The sequence below is a fragment of the Globicephala melas genome, chromosome 9, assembly GCF_963455315.2.
Source record: "Globicephala melas chromosome 9, mGloMel1.2, whole genome shotgun sequence".
NCBI classification, from domain to species: Eukaryota; Metazoa; Chordata; class Mammalia; order Artiodactyla; family Delphinidae; genus Globicephala; species Globicephala melas.
This window is the reverse complement of record NC_083322.1, coordinates 44933065-44951933: the sequence shown is the minus strand read 5'-3', so window position 1 is coordinate 44951933 and position 18869 is coordinate 44933065. Positions and strand designations below refer to the sequence as shown.

The 18869-nt window shown below is 42.9% G+C and overlaps 1 long non-coding RNA gene across 1 annotated transcript in view; it reads left to right on the top strand.

Moving 5' to 3' along the window:
- Positions 1–6014: 6014 nt before the first annotated feature.
- LOC132597875 (uncharacterized) overlaps positions 6015–18869 on the top strand; it is a 36757-nt gene continuing 23902 nt past the window's right edge. Inside the window, exon 1 of the long non-coding RNA XR_009565284.1 lies at positions 6015–6097. This is a non-coding gene — a long non-coding RNA (uncharacterized lncRNA). The remainder of the gene's footprint in view (positions 6098–18869) is intronic.

Here is an 18869-nt window from a genome sequence, read left to right as displayed (position 1 = left end):
TCCATGACCGTTTTATATTCTGCTTCTGTTTTTAGCTCTTTTCCTACTGGGGTCACTGTGGGAACCAGGATGGCTGGGCGAGGGCAGCAAAAATCCAGACAGAAGGGTGGGGATGCCCCAGTTGTGACTGTGGGACTATTTCAGCCCCAAATGCTATTCTGATGGAAAGTTTTACCCTTAGTCCTCTGCCACATTCCAGCCACGTGGCTGTGTGAAGTACCAGAGTTCAAGCTCTTGGGAGTGGAAGTCTTTGAAGCTAGGAGGCAAATTTATAGAATCTGGATCATATGCTGTTTTTCAGCTTCAGTTGCAAATGAGTTAGCAAAACAAAGTTTAAAGTTCCCAACTGAGCATTTAAAATAAAAATAGAATTTTTCAGGGAGCATAACATCTTTCATTGCACGAAGGGATAAGCAAGCAATAAGCCTTTTCTGAAAAATGACATGACGGAACAATCCAAGGTGGTTGCCCAAGATGACTGGAAATTTGTGTGGGAAATGAGAAAACTCTGGCTACTGAAAGCCTCCTTCCTCTTGCAATAATACTGAGAGAGGTGGTCAGCAGGGCATGTGCTTGGCTACAAATGCTTCTTCTTTCTGATGTGTCTAAGGGCTGAGTGGAAGGGATTTTAATAGTGGCTATTTTAGCTCTATACCTTAAAAGTTTATTTTCTTGTACTTTTGTAAATTAAAGGGAGGCTTTATAATATTTTGCTCGTTCCATCACTGGCCCATAGACAAGCAATGATAAGAGTTGGCACTAGTCAAACAATTCTTGTCAGTGACCTAAGGCATACATTTGGGAGAGACAATAATCAGAGCTACAAGTCCTCTGATAAGGAAGGTTGTGAAGCCACAGCAACAGGCTGAAGATGCTATTCCTTGTGTTTCCAAGTTTGCTGCATCCTTGCAGCCTGGGAATGATATTTCGCCCAACCTGGTAAACTAATCTCGTATGGATTCTACTCAGATGTCACTTCCGTTGTGCAACCTTCCTGACCATCGTTTTCCCCCTAGATGGAGTTAGTTGCTTTCTCCTCTAAGTTCCCACAACACTTCTTTTTCATGCCTCTATTGTGGACCCTACCCCATATTGTAAGCAAGTGTTTATCTTGTTTCGCTAGATCATTAAGTCATCGAGGGAAGTGGCCTAAGTTTTCTTCATTCTTGTGTCTCTGGTATTAGCACAGTGGCTGGCCCAGAAAGTGAATAAATGAGTGAGGTTATTCATCTGTTATGTATATTGACCAACCACCACTCCAATTTTATGACCACATTCTCCCATGGTACAATGTGTTAATTTCTGAGGCTGTCCGTCTGCACAAGGATGGGGTCATTACTGCGGAAGTTCTCTCTCTGCAAGTCTTGGGGGTGAAATTGCACGGAGCAGCCAACTTGCACTGACTCCTACTGGTACGATTGAACATTGCTGCTAGTACACTGCTGTGCGTTTCCTTCCCATTTTGGTGACTTCCCAGCAGACCCCAAAGGCTTACTATTCAACCTGCCTCAGATGCAGAATCATCGTTTGACAGGAAGCCTGGATCCGTTTCTCGGTGCTCCTTGCCTGACTTTGATGGCGCTCGAATTCTGCTCTGTTGAATTAATTTTCCCTGCCGTTTGGGGTCTCTGCCTTCTTAAAAGAGCGACCAGATGTCTCTGAGTGCCTCTGGCAGGCTTGGCATCCGAAGACACTGCCATCTCTCCCAGTGTACCTCCATCAGGATGCCAGGCCAAGCGGCCAGGGCGAGCTCTCCCGCCTGCCCTGAGTATAGGGACTCTTCTAAAACTGTCCGAGTTCTTAGGTGTCTGTCTTGGGCCTAGTAAATCTGTATTTGTTAAGTTTTCAATGGGCCTTTAAAGTAAGCGAACAAAACCTCCCTAAGATCATCTTGTCATAGAGTGGAGACATAACTAGGTCCAGTTCATTCTCTTAGAACCCCACATCGTGTGTTCACCAAGTAGGCATAGAATATATCTATGATGAGCTGGTGTTGTGCCTGGGATGAAGGGGCTAAGATGCTCTCCCCAGAGTACGGCCAATTAACCATGTTCATCCCTGTTAAAATTGGTGAGTAGACCCTTGTAAAGTCCAATTATTTACCAGGCAAGTGAGCAGATTGTTACCTTGACAGTTAAGCTGCGTTTTGGTTTCTTAATCTGAAAAAGCATGAGAAATTATTAGTTTACTGGAGGGGTTATTAAGTATGTTTCTATTGCTCCTAAGATGCTGTGTTTTAGAAACCTCAAGGCCCAGTCGCATACACATTGCATGAAACAGGGCAGCAGGAGCCCTCACTTCTAGGCCTGCCTCTGCCAACATCTAGCTGTGTGACCTCGGGCTTGTCACCTCACCCTTCTGGGCTTCACACTCATAGGGGATGAGAGTTCCTTCCATGTCTAATAAATCAAGCATGGTGACATTATTGGAGCATCAGGGATTCAATTTTCTGCCTACATAAGAAGGTTCTTCCTCTCACTCGAGGCCAAATCTCTCCCACAGCTCTAGGTGGCTTGGCTGTTTTGTCCAGATCTGTCAAGAAGGCTCCAGGGAGCACCATTTTCCAGACCAGAATCCAAGGGTGCCTCTGGAATTGTGAGGCACAAAAATACATCAAAGTCTGCTTTTTTTTTCTGTAAAAGACATGTCTAATTTCAATTTCATAGCTGAAATTAAATAGATAATGGTGTATAAATCATGAGGCAAAGCATCATTTTGCAAAATGACATCTGAATATACTCCACAGCAAAGAATGTGCGCCCAAACGTAAGTACATCGAATGTAACAGCGTATATGTCCTTCTTCCCCCAATATCAGCGGTTGAAAGGAATTATTCTCCCTAAATATCCTTCCAAGTTCAGAGCTCTCTTTGTGGCTTCCCTTTCTCTAGTCATTTGAATGCAATCTGCTGTTTGACCCTTATGTGTTCTTAACGTTCTTCATTTCTCCTCTCAGTCGCTTTATTTTCTCTCTCATTTCTTTGTTCAAGCCTTCTCCGCCTCTCATTTCGACAACTACAGGGTCTTTTGGTTTCCCCACCTCCAGTCTCTTTTCTTTCCAAGACGTCTCCTGTGCTGCTGCCAGATGAATCTTCCCGGAGCACAGCTCTGAGTAAGCCCGGCCCCGACTCTGAGTTGATCCCACACTGCTCGCCAGCAGTGGTTAAGACGGTGGACTATTTAGTCAGACTCTTCGGTTTGGGTCTTCGTTCCTCAGCTTGCTGACTCTGTGTGCTTGCAAAAGTCACATCCCTTCTGTAAGCTTCACTTTCTTCTGAAAGATGGAATTCATTATTGATCTAACACAAAACAGTGTTAGGGAAACTATAAGCCTGGCACATAGAAATTGTCAAAGAACGTTAGCTGCTCTTTTTATGACAGGTATTCGTGGCTCTTCCTAATCAGTTCTCATCATTTCTGCCCAAACCCACGGGTCACCACCCCTCTTTACATAATCTGTGTTAGTCTGAGTTGCTCACTGTTCCTTACAGCAGCCTGGATGTGCCCACCTCTGCACTTGCACCCATGTACGTCTTTCCACCTGGTTCCTTATTTATCCATGGTTAGATCAGTCATTCATAAAAAAAATTATGTCAATTTTCATGTATATAGTTAAGCCTTGAACAACTCAGGGTTTGGAGCACTTGACCCCCATGCAGTGGAAAATCCAAGTCTAACTTTACAGCCAGCCCTCCGTATCTGAGGTTCTTCTGTATTTTCAGTCCTGCACCCATGGATTCAACCAACCACAGATTGTGTAGTACTGTAGGATGCACTTATTGAAAAAAATCCATGTGTAAGTGGACCTAGGCAGTTCCCCTGTTGCTCAAGGGCCAACTGTATACACTAAATAGAATAGTAAAGTGACCCTTCATGTACCTCTTACCCAGCTTCAACAATAACCAATACATGGCCAGACTTGTTTCAACTTTACCCTTAATAGATTATTTTTATTTTTTATTTTTAAAAATTTATTTTATTGAAGTATAGTTGATTTACAATATTGTGTTAATTTTTGCTACACAGCAAAGTGATTCAGTTATACATATACATACATTCTTTTTCATATTTTTTTCCATTATGATTTAGCACAAGATATTGAATATAGTTCCCTGTGCTATACAGTAGGACCTTGTTGTTTATCCATTCTATAGATAATAGTTTGCAACTGCTAATCCCAAACTCCTAACCGTCCCTCCCCCCGCCACCACACAGCAACCACAAGTCTGTTCTCTATGTCTGTGAATCTGTTTCTGTTTTGTAAATAAGTTCATTTGGGTCATTTTTTTAGATTCCATATGTAAGTGATATCACATGATATTTGTCTTTCTCTGTCTGACTTACTTCACTTAGTATAATAATCTCTAGGTTCATCCATGTTGCTGTAAGTAGCATTTTAATAGACTATTTTAAAGCAGATCCCAGACACCATACTGTTTCATTCATAAGTACTTCAGTAAGTATCTCTAAAAGACAAGGACTCTTTTAAAAAACATAAACACAATACCATGATCACATCTAAAAAAATAAAAAGTCATTCTTTAATATCAAGTTTATAGTCAATGTTTAAATTTCTCTGTCTCATAAATGTTTATGTACTTAGTTTTATAGTTGGTTATTCAAATCAGGATTCCAAGAAAGTCCATCCGTTGTATTTGGTTGATATGTCACTTAAATCTCTTTTAATCTATACATTCCCTTTTTTTCCTTATAATTTATTTGTTAAAGAAACTGGATCATTTGTCCTATAGAATTTCCCACATTCTGTTTTTTGCTGACTGCATTCCTGTAGCATGGCTTAATATGTTCTTCTGTCTTCTGTATTACCCATAAATTGGTAGTTAGGTCTACAGACTTGATCAGACTCAGGTTTGAAATACGGGGTAAGAATGCTTTAGAGACAATGTCACGGACCATTTCTTGGACACTGAGCCTTGGGTGCGGTTCTGGGTGTACAGGGGGGATGGGGCACGTTTTCCACATTAGGGTGCATACTTCTCCAGGGTCCACCTCACTGATATTTTCTGGTCAATAATTTTTTGCCTGATATTAGAGCTTTTTAGGCATGAATCTTCCTTTTTCCTACTTCTTTTCATCCTATTTGAGAAACTCTTGGCTTTTCCTTTTGAACCTGGAGTGCTAGGTTATCTAAGTGTTAATAAAATTTTGCTATTTGCTGAAGTCGTTGAGTGCGTAAATTCAGGTTTGAAAAATGCTGTGAGTGCTACAGCTTAGAAGGGGGCGCAGTATACCAGTTAGGGAAGGAGGCTATGGGGTGGAATCCTAACTCTGCAACTTGCCAGCTGTGTGACCTTGGGTAAGTTACTTAACCTCTCTGTGCCTTATAATATAATATGTATGCTAAGTGAAAGTAATGAGAACAGCGCCTAGCAGCATATAGTAAGCACTTGGTAAATGTTACCTGATACTGTTATTATTGTCATCATTATCCAAAGCTTTTGAACAATAACCAGAAAGAAACAAATAAAAACCTTGAAAATAACTTATTTTGTGTCTCCTAATTCCTGTTGTGAAAAGGCCATCCCCCTTTTCCTTTAACCAGTCATTTCTTTTTCATAGAGGAATTAGAAGTACAGAGGTCTCTCTCCACCCTCCTCCCTCCACCACACACATTTTAATTAAGGTATCTTTTGAGAAGGAATACTTTAATCCAAAGTGATCACTTTGATACCCAAAGAGACACATTTGGAGGCTACTTGGCGAGGGGGAATTCAAGACGGAGAAGCTGAATAAATAGCAAGCAAAATGTTAATGTTTTGGCTTTGTGGTGTCTGCATCTGAGAGCACTCGCTGCAGATTTGTTGGCCCGCTCCAGCTGGAAGCTCCGGCGACTCCTTTTGTGTGCGCGGGAGCCCTGGCTGCGGATTGCCGCGCTGCCCCTAGGGGTCAGTCTGATCCAGGGATTGTCCGGATACGTGCCTCTCTAGGCAGATAGGAGCTGGGCGCCAGGGCCACGCGGCTTCCCTGAAGGCCCCAGAGAGCATCCCGGTCATCCCCGCCGCTGCGCGCCGCCGCCCCGCCGCCGCCCCTCCCCGCGGTTCTCCTCCTGAAGACGCGTTTTTCCGAAGGCAGAAAAGGTCAAATTTTTCTTCAATTTCATGGGGTTAGCCTCACTTCTTAATGGTAAAAAACAAAAAAGAAAAGAAAGATGGCTCTAGATGGCTTAGTAATATTTTCTAATAATCTCTAATTTTTGCTTGGGCTGCGTTCAACCTCTTGCATCCAAGAGCCGTAAAATGTTAGAGCTGTGAGAAACCTCATATACCTTTTATGTCAAACCTTTATCCACAAAGAAACTGAGGCCCAGAGGAGAAAACAAACAAACAGCCTTGGTTATCACACGAGAAGTCTCAACTGAAGGTTATTTCTACTATATGTAATCTTGTTCGTTATTTTTTTTAAATCCTTAAGAGTGATTACGAATTTAAAGGCCCTAAAATGATATGAAAAGTAGTTATTAAATGGCAAACTAGCATAGTAATTAACTGGAGGACTTCAGAGGCGGATTACCTGTGTTCACATGGGAGTGGGCTGGGAGGCAAAGGATCATCACTAACAATCTGTGAGGTCCTAAGTCCTTAACCTCTCTGTCCCTCAGTTTACTTATCTGTAAAATGATGGTGAATCGAGAGAATTCATTTCTTAAAAAGTTCCTACAAGATAATTCGGTAAACATTCAGTGACTGTTGGCTGACATTAATTATTACCATTGGAAGCATTACAAAGGCAGTCCTTGAATTTTCAGGAAGGGGTGGGAATGCCCTGGTTCATCTTGGGAAGCACAATTTTACTCCTTCCAGTTTGTACCCTACATGACTACCAGAGTAATCTTCTTTAAATATATTTCGTGAGTCCCTTACCCCATCCCAATACAAAAACACAATGTCCAACTAAAGCAGAAGGAATGTCCCTTGGGAACCTGGTGAAGGAGTCAGGGGTGGGGTGATAACAATCAGGGTGGCAGGTGTTGGAAAGGAAGAGTCTGCCCCCAGACACATTTTCAAGGGACAATTCTCAGGATTTAGTAACCCTGTCAAGTTCAAATTCCAAAGGAACAGGACTTTCATGGGGACTTTGGGTATTTTATTTCTTGCTCTGTGGTTCAGCTGGCTGTGTGTTGTTCACGCTCAGGTCATGCAATCACAGCTTCCTAGAGGACAGAGATCCCCCCCCCCACCAATCCCCCCTCCTACTTTGGCTTCATGTGCAGGGGATGCTTATGAAAATGCTTGCTATGGTGTGAATTGCTGGACAAGATGCTCACTGCGATCTTCCCCTTATGAAATATCTTGGGTACCATTCTTTCTCTGCAAACACCCTGTACAAGATAAGTAGTAAGAAAGTTAATCCAACAATAGACCACTGCCTTTAGGCTTTTCTGTCTTCTTTTCCCATTGATTTTGCTGCATTTGTGGTGTTTGAAGATCCCGCCATGTACATTTTCCTCCTGTTAGTACTTAGTCTGCCTTCTGGAGAGGGGCTGGATCCTTCTTTTCACCTGTCAGTTCTGGGGATATTCAAAGACAGCTACCAAGGCTCCTGAATTCTCTTTCACAGGTCTCCAGCCATTCTTCATGGAGCATGATTCAGAATCGTCATTATCTTGGTTGCTATTAGCTTCTAGATCTTCTCCAGTTTGTAAATGTCTCTCATCACCTCTTAGATTTTGGTACCCAATTTGAACCCGGAACTGTGGATTAGATCGGATTTTCCCAGAGTGCTAGTTTATCACCTGCTTTATTCTAAACACTGCACCGTCATTAACACGTTCCAGGAGTACATTAGTGTCTCTCAGAGCAACATTTTGCTCTTGAATCGTGGAGCATGGAGCAAAATAAACTCCAAAGTTTTTTCACATCGAGGGCTATTGAACCACATTACTTCCCGCTCCCCATCCTGTACTTGTTTGACTGATTGTTTGAGTCCAGAAACCGGATTCTGTATTTGTCTCATCAATACCAACTTGTTCATTTTGCAGACTATTAGTTTCTTTGGCTAGATTATGAATTCATTGAGGTCAGAGACTGTGTCTCTTAACTCTGTGTGTGCCCAACACAGCGCCTGGCATTGCATAGGTGCTTAACAAATGCTTGTGGACTGAAAGAATGAGCCAATTGAGAGTCTTTGAATCTTCAGTTTCTTATTCATAACTTTTACAACATTATTTGTAGCATGTAAATATGTTATATGTAAATATATTAAGTGTTCTTCTATGTTTTCATCCCAAGTCAGTAATATTTTGATTAAGACAGAGCTATATAGGACCTAACTAGACACCAGCCTTCATAAAGTTTAATAAGAATTGCAATGATAGTAATCCACACTTCTTGGCCAGGGCTAATCAATGTACCATACATTTACTTCATTTTGCTAATACCCAGCTAAACTGTTCAGATACCGAGCACAAGGATTTCAGGAAGTTTTGTTGAAGACCGTGTTAAAATCAACATGTGTTATATCCATAGCAATCCTGTTGTTGGTATTATTGGTAATAACCAAGCGTTGGAATTGAGGTCCATGTAACATAACTTGAGTTTTAGTGATTTGCTGTTTCTTCAGGCAAATTGCTTACCCTCTCAGTGTTATTACTGCCTCCTATGCAAAATGTGGATAAAATAGTACTACGTTATTAGGTTGTTGTGTGGATAGCACAGTAATCCATTCAAAGCATTTAGCACAATTCCTGGCACACAGTGTCACGCTTTAAAGTGCTAACTACTCTTATTATTGCTTTTATTTGGCCAGCTATGAACCCACTCTTTTGGATTAGTATCTAATAAATTGTGCATTCATGCAGTCAAGTCTGTTTTGATTTTTAAAATTAGTTTAGCTAGTTTGGTGTTCTATAGCCAAAAACCATGGTTGGCTCAATTTTTATCATATCAACCTTTTCTGTTTACTTGTTTGTTTTGTTTCTTTGCCTGGAAGAGACAAAGACCTGAGTGTGCTTCTTATGAGCAGATGCACGTGTTTGTTCCAGCTGGTGGCACAGGGCTGGGAAGAAAACGAGGTAGAATGGCCAACAGAGAACCTTGTAAATACAGGTCAGGCCAATGCAAAGAAAGTTTGTTGGCTAAATCATCTGTGTCTCAGTGATTTGTGAAAACAAAATGCAGGGAGTTTTCTCCATCTATCGGCAAGGTAGTTTAAGCACATGGCAAAATGTCCAGCATTTTTAATGCAATTGTATAAATTAATAAGGTCTAAAATCCAATGTCAACCAAGGTATGGTCACTGAGTGGTTTGAGATTTGAGCTTTACCATGTGGGTCTTTCTGTGGCTTTAGTTGAATGCAGGTTTTGATATCCTCATCTGTCACAGGGGATAGTTTCAGGTAATTGTTAAGATGTACTTGTCCTGACCATGTCATTGTTCTAGATTTTTCTAAATTGTCTTTATGGTCTTGATATTATTTAATCCTCAGGTGAGTTAGGTATGAGTTAGATATTATTATCTAAACTTTCCAAAGAGGTTGACTGATTTGTCCAAGGTCACACAGCTCGTAAATGAGAAAGCAAGGTCTGTTTGACCCCAACAGTCATGATTTTAACCATTTTGCTATACTAGCCTCTCCTTTTAGGAGAGGCTAGTATAGCAAAATGCTTCTGCCTTTTAGGAGATCTCAATGACCCCTTCAGCTCATTCAGTGAACTTTGAGAATGCTTTATGGAAGTAGGAGTAGCTTATAGATTATTAAAAAGAACAAAAGGGCCATATCACTTCTGGTTTTGATCTCTGGGACAAGTAAAACCAAAGAAGTTGGATATCAGTTATTCATAAACAGCCATTAATTACCTTCTTAGACTTTTGAGGTTCGATCTTCAGTTACTCAATTCAGAATTGATTAATTAATAATTTAATTAATTCAACAAATATTAATGAAGCACTTATCACTTGCCTGTCATTGTCTAAATAGCTGAGGAACTACGTTGATTCAAAGGCTTTCTATAGAGCTGGATATTGGTCTAAACTAAACACTCACTTTTTTTGCTTGTTTGTTTGCGGTACGCGGGCCTCTCACTGTTGTGGCCTCTCCCGTTGTGGAGCACAGTCTCCGGACGCGCAGGGTCAGCGGCCATGGCTCACGGGCCCAGCCACTCCGCGGCATGTGGGATCCTCCCGGACCGGGGCACGAACCCGTGTCCCCTGCATCGGCAGGCGGACTCTCAACCACTGCGCCACCAGGGAAGCCCTAAATACTCACTTTTTAATCATCATTGCAACTTAAGTTCTCACTTGACTGACATGTTTTTTATCCCTCTAGTATAATTTATATATACGTACACCTACTCCTGAACCCTGGCCATTCCTCACTTCTTGTATCCACTTAGCCAAACCCTACGCCTCCTTCATGGACCCAGGGCCACTTTTCCCTTGAAAACTTTCCTGACCGCAAGGCTACAGGCTACAGGTTCCTCTTCCTCCTCTGAATCTCTATTTAGTGTCTCTAATACCCACTTGTCCCTGAGAGCATGACTGTTGCATTTTCATATTGCAAGGGTTCTTAAAATGGGGTGAGCCCAGAGTCATCTAGGGAGTTTTAATCAAAATTCATGTGCCTGGCCTTTATCTCACTGAATATTTGCTGATTCAAATATTCAATATTTCTGGCGCTGGAACGTGATTATGTATCATTGAAATAGCTCTCTGAGTGACTCTGAAGCCTGAAACAGGCTAAGAAACAATAGTCTTGTATTGTGGTCAGTAGTTATCATGGAGCCCCTGCATTTTATATGCTATATTATATGCAATGTTATATAAATTAAATTTATATGCAATATTATAGTATTACCTCTTCCACTAGATTTAAGCACCTGGAAACATTGTGATTATATTCTTTGTATTTTCCGAATTTCCTAGCACAATGCTGAACGAATACTCAATAATCCCTGAATGAATCATCAGTAAATGGGACTGATCCTGTTTCTTCTTCTTTCCTAATGCTCTCAGAAAATTTCAGGGGTGAAGTATGCAGTCTGATACTAAGTCTCACGTCTTAGAGACAAACTCCCTGACTCTGGCCTGTGTGGTAGAAACAAGGCTGATTCACTTGCTTCTGCCTTTCTTCCTTACAATCGTAGTAGAATGGCAATTCCCACACCTTTGAAATTATTTGTGCAACCACGTGACTTCTTTTCTTCCTAGAAAACAAGTGATGGGTGTTTGTCCTAGGCCGGAGCATTGAGTTGCTATTGCGGTACCCACTCAGGTTCCCTTCCCCTGCCTGCGTGACCAGTAATACTCTAGATACAGAGGCTCCAGGACATTGGGTCCCTGAGTGAGAAGACGAGAAGCAGACCCTCCATTTACCCATATGGGATGTGTAACATGAGCAAGAAACACAGCTTTGTGGTAACAAATGACACACATTTGTAGAGTTTTTGTTACTGCATCTTAATCTCTCTTGAGTGACCCAGCATGGACCAAATCCATATTGAATTATTTGCCATATGTATAAGGCTTTTCAATTAAAAAAAAAAGTGTGTAGAGTTGAACTATTTCTAGGAACAGTAGAAACAAAGCCCAAAACTAAGGCCTATTATAGAAAGTTAAGAAATGTGGGACTTTTGTTTATATGGCCACTACATGTGCTTATTAAAAATCAATATTCTTTTCACTCAACTGGTAACATAATGAGGAGTTGTTTGTTAAGAGGGGTAAATACCATCTTCAGTCCTTTGATACGGAGGATTGAGGATTGAACATAAGGCAATCATCCGATGAAAGTTAGTACCTTGGTCACATTCTTAATTAGTCATTTGGGATAAATCCACTAAGAGAGATGGCTGGGTGACAGGTATGCCACTTTTCAGGGTTTTGATATTTCCTAAAAAGTACCAGGAAGACAGTTCCACTTTACATGAGCACCAGTGATGTATAACAGGCTCTGTTTCTTTAAACTCTCCCCGATAATGGGTATTATCTTTTTCTCAGTGCTTGGTAGTTTAATAGATAAAAAATGATGTCTTAATTTGCATTTTTCATCAGTAGTGAGGTTGTCCAGCATTACGTGTGCTATTGAACCTTTATTTCTTCTTCTGTGAATTGTCTCTTCTGGTCTTTGACAGGAGGTGGGTGTATCTCTTGAAGTCAGGACACAAGGATTCTCAGCCCCTTTGCTCACCTTGGGGATTCATGACTGTTCCCAGGCAACCGTGCCAACATCTCAGCACACAGGCTGGCAGAAGGGCGGGGAGATGCTATCAGTGCAGGAATCCCTGCCTCCTAACCCTAACTTCTGAATGTCCCTTTCCTTCCCTGAGTTCCAGGGTCTGATCAGCTTTCTGGAATGCCAAGGAAGGTTAGAGAGGGTGTGAGAATAGATCTCAGCTCAGGATATTGGGAGAACCCAGAGACTTTGACTTTCACGAACTGGCCTCTCTTTTCTCTTCCTTTCCTTTTTTGAACCTCTCTCTCCCTCCCTTTTCCAGTTTCCCTTGTACAGGGGGTCAGGTGGGCTGCAGGGCTGCAGCAGCTGAGCCTCTGACCCCTCGATTCCCCCTGGGAGCTGCCAGCAGCTTGTTCCATACCACGTGCTCCTCTCAACAGAGGGCAGGTTCACTCACAACCTCTCCTGACCTTGGGGAGGGTCACATTCCAAGGAAGCCGTGGTTCTCCCTCCTTCCAACCTCCCTATCCCGCCTCTGCGCAGGCTACGTCCATTCTGGTCTTCCACCGCATGGGGTCTGGGTGACCTTTCATTGCAATCATCTTATCTCCCCCACTGCCCAGGGCCCATCACCTACAAGGAAGATGAAGACTCCTGACTTGGCCTGTAAGGTCTCTGATCATCTAACCTATCACCTGATAAGGAGTTTCAGTTATACTTGGAAAGACAGATTGAGGGCAGATCCTGATGGACCTTGAATGCCAGGTGGAGGAGTTTAGGTGGAATCCTTTAGGTAATGGGAAAACAGTACAGGTGAGTTTGTCATGGCCAGAGGTGTCCCTTATCATATGGGGAGGCCAGGTGACTCCTCTTTTGTTTATAAACCCTGACAAGAAGCAAGGGGTCACCTTCCTGCATTGGCAGCTAACATGTAGTGTCCTAGGTGGGACACCCCCTTTCTGGGAGATCTACTGGAGAGAGGATGCGGGGGGGACTCTGGCTAAGATAGATGGATGAGAGTTTTCTTCTAAGAGAGAAGAGAAAGGCTTCCTCCCACCTCTAAGGAGAGTGCTCTGTTAAATGACACTTTGGCTTCTGTGGGGAGGGTGTGAAGAGGGTGCAGCTTTGTACTGAGACCTGAGGCAAAGGAACTGCAGAGGATTCTTCTGGGCACATGGTGGATGCTGGCTCAGCTGTCTTCTCACCGGATCCTGCAGAGACTTAATCAACTCTCTGATGAAAGAGAGACAGAGAAGATCAGTTTGTCCTTTACTCACAAGTGCGGCATGCTGGTGGTGGTACCTGGTTACTTCCTCCCCTCACCTTGACCGTAAGCATAAGGACAGTGGCCGAAGTGGCAGAGCAGTGATTGAGCTTTCACGGCTCCAAAGGAGCATGAAGAAGTTGGCTGGGACCCTGCTGCCAAATCAGGAGAGAGGGCTTGGTGTAACAGGCGTTCAGTGACTCCCCAGAGATGGGGATTACATTCAAAGGTAATGAGATTGCCTCCAAATTCATGATTGTCTTCCATCTTCCTTATATAGGAGCAAGGGTTCCGGTAAAAAAAAAAAAACACATCCAAATTGGGTAATTTGGAGGGGTTCATATGAAACCATGAACAAAGGCAGAGGGGGTTACAGAAAGTTTCAAGGGGTACAGTAGTACCCAGGGGCTAGATAGGACTCTCTCACCCTTAGACCAGAAAGGGTAAGAAGAGGCAGTCAGAGAAGTTATGTGGAGTGGGCTCCCTTGCAGGAGCTGGGCTTTCAGCTGAGGGACATAGCCCATGGTGACCTCACAGCCCTGGAGGGAACTGAGGGAATAAATACCTTGACCATATTCTTCTTTCTGTGAGCTCTTCCTGAGGCTTCCCATTAGCCAAACCAACTGGAAACTAGAGGACCAAGGGGGCGGGCCTGTTGAAGTAGTCCATACCGGTGAGTCTCCTAGGGCGGAGCAGAGAGCAGAAAGGAGAGGGTGGGTCTGGGGGCGTGGGCAAAGGGAGAATACCCAGCACAGGCTGATCCCACTGTAGAGGAGGAAAAGCCTTTCTTCTACCCTCTTAGGTTCAGAACTTGAGGACCTGCAAATTAAACTGACAAAAGAGAGATTAGCAAGAGAAAAGAGAGATTTAAAATGTACTTAAGGGAATTCACAGAAAGATGTAACTCAAGGAAGTGTTTAGAATTTGGGGCTTATACACCACCTTAATAGGGGAAAGGAAAAGGGAGAAGGGCACTTACAGGAAAATAAATGACTTCTTGCAAAGGTAGATGGATGCTTAGAAGAAAAGGTGGGAGACATGATAGTTTTATGACAGTGTCTCATCTCCCATGATGAGCCAGTCTTCCCAGTTGCAAGCTCTGGGACTCATGACGATTGAGTTCTTTTAAGTCCTTTTGGGAGGCTCTGCTTTTAGGCAGAAAAGAGATTTCAGGAACTCAAACGCCTCTGCTCAAAATAGACTTTAATGCCACAGTGGTGTGTTCGGGAACCCTTTACCACCAAAGGTAGCATGGTCTGTGGGGGACCATAGGGAGACCAAAATTTCCTATTTTCCTCCACACAGAGAGCTGAGTAGGTGGTCCAGCTTTGAGAAAGTGCAGTCCTGCCCCATCTGAGGTTTCTCTGAAGCATGACTAAGGGCACTGCACCCTTATTTCCACGCAGCCCTCAGGGTATGGCCCACAGCATTCTCTTGCTAGGAAATCAACGTCCTACCTATCTGGGAACTTTAGGAAATCTTATTGCTTCTAGGCAGGTTCTGCTGGAGTAAACAATTCCAGACCATGTTTTCTTCAGGGCTTTGGGAATATGCATAGCACTTCTAACTGCTCTAAGACGATTCTATGTACAATCATAAAAGCTTTTTGGAGTTCAAGAAGAAAGTGAACTTCCTAGAGGTGTGTGTGTGTGTGTGTGTGTGTGTGTGCGCGCGCGCTTTCCAGATGGAAGGAAGGTAAAACAGATAAGGTGATAGAATTTCCATTGTTAGATGCCTCTCGCTTGTCTGTGAAATACACACGAAGGAGCTATACTGAGCCACGAATACTGAAAACACTTGAGGGTTTTGCCACGTGTGAAAACGTTACCCTTTGAAAAATCCAAGGCCCGCCCCGGGCCACACATGTCGGATCCGGAGCTCAGCTGTTAGGCAGCTCCTCACCTGCGCCAACAGCAAAAGCAAAAGGGGTACGGCACAGACATTGTTTAAAATGAGTGCGTTAAAAATACCATCTCAGCTTCACAAGTTTATGGAACAGTGAGGAGGCATCCTCATTTATGTACTCGGGTGAAGGTAATTCTGGGAGAAATGCACAAGCCAGTTCAAAGTATTTGTCTCATTGGATTATACAACAGCGGCTTTGAATCTCAGTGCTTAAGATTTTAAAGAACCAGCAACTTCTTGGGCCCCAAGAAGCAAAGCTACGTGGGATAGAACGGGACAGAGGCAGGCAGCCCCGTCAAGGTTTGACTTTGGTGGTGGCTTCCTCTATAAGACGGAACGACAGGACTGTTGTGTGGGATGAAAGAGATCTGTTCATGAGGAAAGCTTCCCTAAGTGCTGAGGAGAAAAGAAACTATGGGTGTGTTGAAGGGAAGGATGCAAGGACTCCAGAAGAAGACCTGGCTCTGAGGGTCCGTTTCCAGTTAAGGATGTTGGTGATAATCTTGGTTCAGGTTTACTTTAGAAGCTGTGTGAGTTTTGTTTTCTCCCCGGCATGGTCAACTCCGAAAGAAACTAAGTCAGGTTCATGAGCTTGGTCTTCCTCTTCAGAAGGCATCTGTTTTGTGCCCCCAGGCAAACATTTTACAAAGGGCTTTCTTGACTCCTGTTAACTGCAGCCTTAGCTGCCTACCAGCCCACTGACCCTTCCTCCCCCTTGTTTGACACAAGCTTGGCTTGGCCAGGCTCCATTCCAGTGGCACATGCCTAATGGGCTTGTCTAGGACTCACAGACCTTCTGAAAAGGGAGATCATAGCCGTAAAGCCAGTGGTATATTTGCTTCGAACCAGACCCTCTGTTGTCTCCATTTTTTATTTCTCTGACTATTTACTACTTTATTCTGCAACTAGCCTTTGAGGTATAGTCAGAACTGTCAATGTTTCTGAAGTTCCTGCCTCCAGAGGTGGTGGGGTGGGAGGTTGAGACAAGAGGAAAGGGTTAAGAAAGGCAGCCAATATGGTGGCCCCTTGGGAAGATAACCTCTAGTATTTACTCCTGAAAAGTGGGACAGTTGGCAAACCAGCCAGAAGTCAGGGGAAAGGATTGTAAAAACATAAGAAAGAGGAAAAACACTCAACATGTGTTGATTATGAATTTTAATTACTGAGTGATCTGTTCAGTCAAACAGGCTGGGAAAGAAATGTGGGCAAGAAGAGCTCTATGAATGTTACAGATGATAAAATTCAGTTTTTAGGAAATGCACAATTAGACTGTGCCTACACAACCCAAAGTAAAAGCAGATGTAGCCGTCGTCAGACAATTTTGATTAATGGGGAAATTTGGAGCTTAAATTATCTGGTTCCGCCAGCTATGTTGATCAAATGAACTGGATCATTGCCAGATCTCCATTTCCTTCAGTGAGGTGTAGATACAACTTTTTGGGTGAGGCAGTTTCAGGGACAGAATTCATCATGTGAAGCAGCAGAGTCTAAGGGGAGGGGAAAAGCACCACAAAGCAAGTGATGATGTCATCCTTACATTTGGATACTCCATATGAGAGGTCATGGACTTAGTTTACTCCTAATCACATAATCAGTTCAACAGGCCCCGTAATCTCTGTATGGGACCATACTCCTTATTCTTCCTGGGAGTTGATATCCAATTAGGGAAAAGGTCCTCATGATGTTGGTCTGTAATGAGGGGACTGAGTGACTAGGCAGAAGTAGAAGAGATGACAGAGCCCTTCCACACCCAGGGAAGACCTCTTTCATGATAGCTCATGCCAATGTTGGGACTGGTGCCGTGAAGATGTACCATTTGCCATCTTAACTGACTGAACCAAAGTTCTCTCTTTATACGATTGTCTGCCCACCAAAGTTTTCACTGAGCCACTCAGGTTTGATGATTTGTGTCTTGGAGGATGCTCTCGCAGAAACATATATCTGTAGAAGTAAGGCATTTTTGGAATATGGGTCTTTCAACATTAGCTAAAGTGTCAAATGATCTTGAATGTCTTTTACTGCAAAGTAATAGAAGCAAGTTAAAAATAAAAAGGAATAACCACGCTGGAAATCATTAATGATGAAGGGTGATTAGAAAATGGCTACGATAGCCCAAATGTCCAGCAATGGATGAAATGATGAGTAAATTGTAGTATGTACATACTAATAGGGTATCAGCCATGAAAAGAAATGAAGTACTGATACTTTCTACAACGTAGATGAACTTCAAAAACATGCTGAGTAAAAGGAACCAGGCACAAAGTGTTGCATATTATATGACTGCATATATATGAAATATCAAAATAGGCAATGCCTCATTTAATTTGCCGTCAAATCATATGAAGTCAATAAGGAAACAGAGATCTACAAAGGGTAAGTAAATTTCCTCCAGAGGTTAGTAGTGGAGTTGGGGTTGGTGGTCTATTGCCAAGGGCTTCAGTGCTCTTAACCAGTACACCGGTGGTTTCTAGACCTCTAGATTTTACAAACTAATACAATTTCCAGAAACCAACATAAGGTAGTCATATTTTATTTTGTCTAGTATAAACATTGAGTAGCAAACAAATAATAAAAGCAAGAAATCCTACCACCATTATGCAATCAAATAAAAATATATTTTTATACCAAAAAGCAGAAGGACCTAATCTCAAAATAGAGAATTGTCTTTTGAAATGGATCTGTTTAGCTCTGTGAAAAATCTTGTCCTCATTTTGCTGTCCAGGAGGATTTCATAGTAGAGGCTGAGTTTTCTTTGCTGATGGCTGTTTGGGCAGCCAGCAATGAAGGTGGTCAGTGAGTGCTGGGGAGGGAAAGTCCCCATCTCTGTGCCCGTGCAAACCTCCCTCTCTGCCACCATGACCACTTTGTACATGGGACCATTGGACAAGTATTGGGGTGGCTGGAAAAGAAGAAGCTGATTGACACCCATCAGACAGGTCACATTGTCCACCAGATTCCTGAGATCGTCCTCCTCAGTGGATGTCCAATGGCAGAAATTTATGTGGGGCACACATATCTTCCTATACTGTGCCCATTCCTAGGAGTTACCTACCCACCTCCTCCTTTAGACCTCCTTGCCACCATTTTTCCAATATCATTTTTTCCTAAAACTTGACCTTCTGGCAAACCTTTTGAGCATTGCTCATGAATAATTGTAAATTCACATATGAAGGCTTCTCTCCTTGCATATAAAGTGGACAACTAGATGTACTGCCCACAGTTTGGCTCCCTGGGAAGATTTTTCTCCTCTACTGCCTTCAGGGCTGTAGCATAACCACCTTTCACCTCTGGCTGGTGCCAGTAGGCTGGAAAACACATCAGTAAACCTGCCCATGCATTCCCTTCCTCTGTTAACCGGTAATAGAGAGAACTCTCCAAGATATCACAGGTTCCGGCTGGGAAAGAGACAGCTCAGTATGAGGAGCAAGTGCAGTGGGGGTCTGAGTCACCGTCTGTGCTCTTTACAGTCCCTTGCAGACTTGCTTGGGCAAAGTCTTAAGCAACCCATTTCCATTTGATGATGGAATACTGCTGTGCACATCCAATTTTCTGATCCAGTCAATCAGATCCC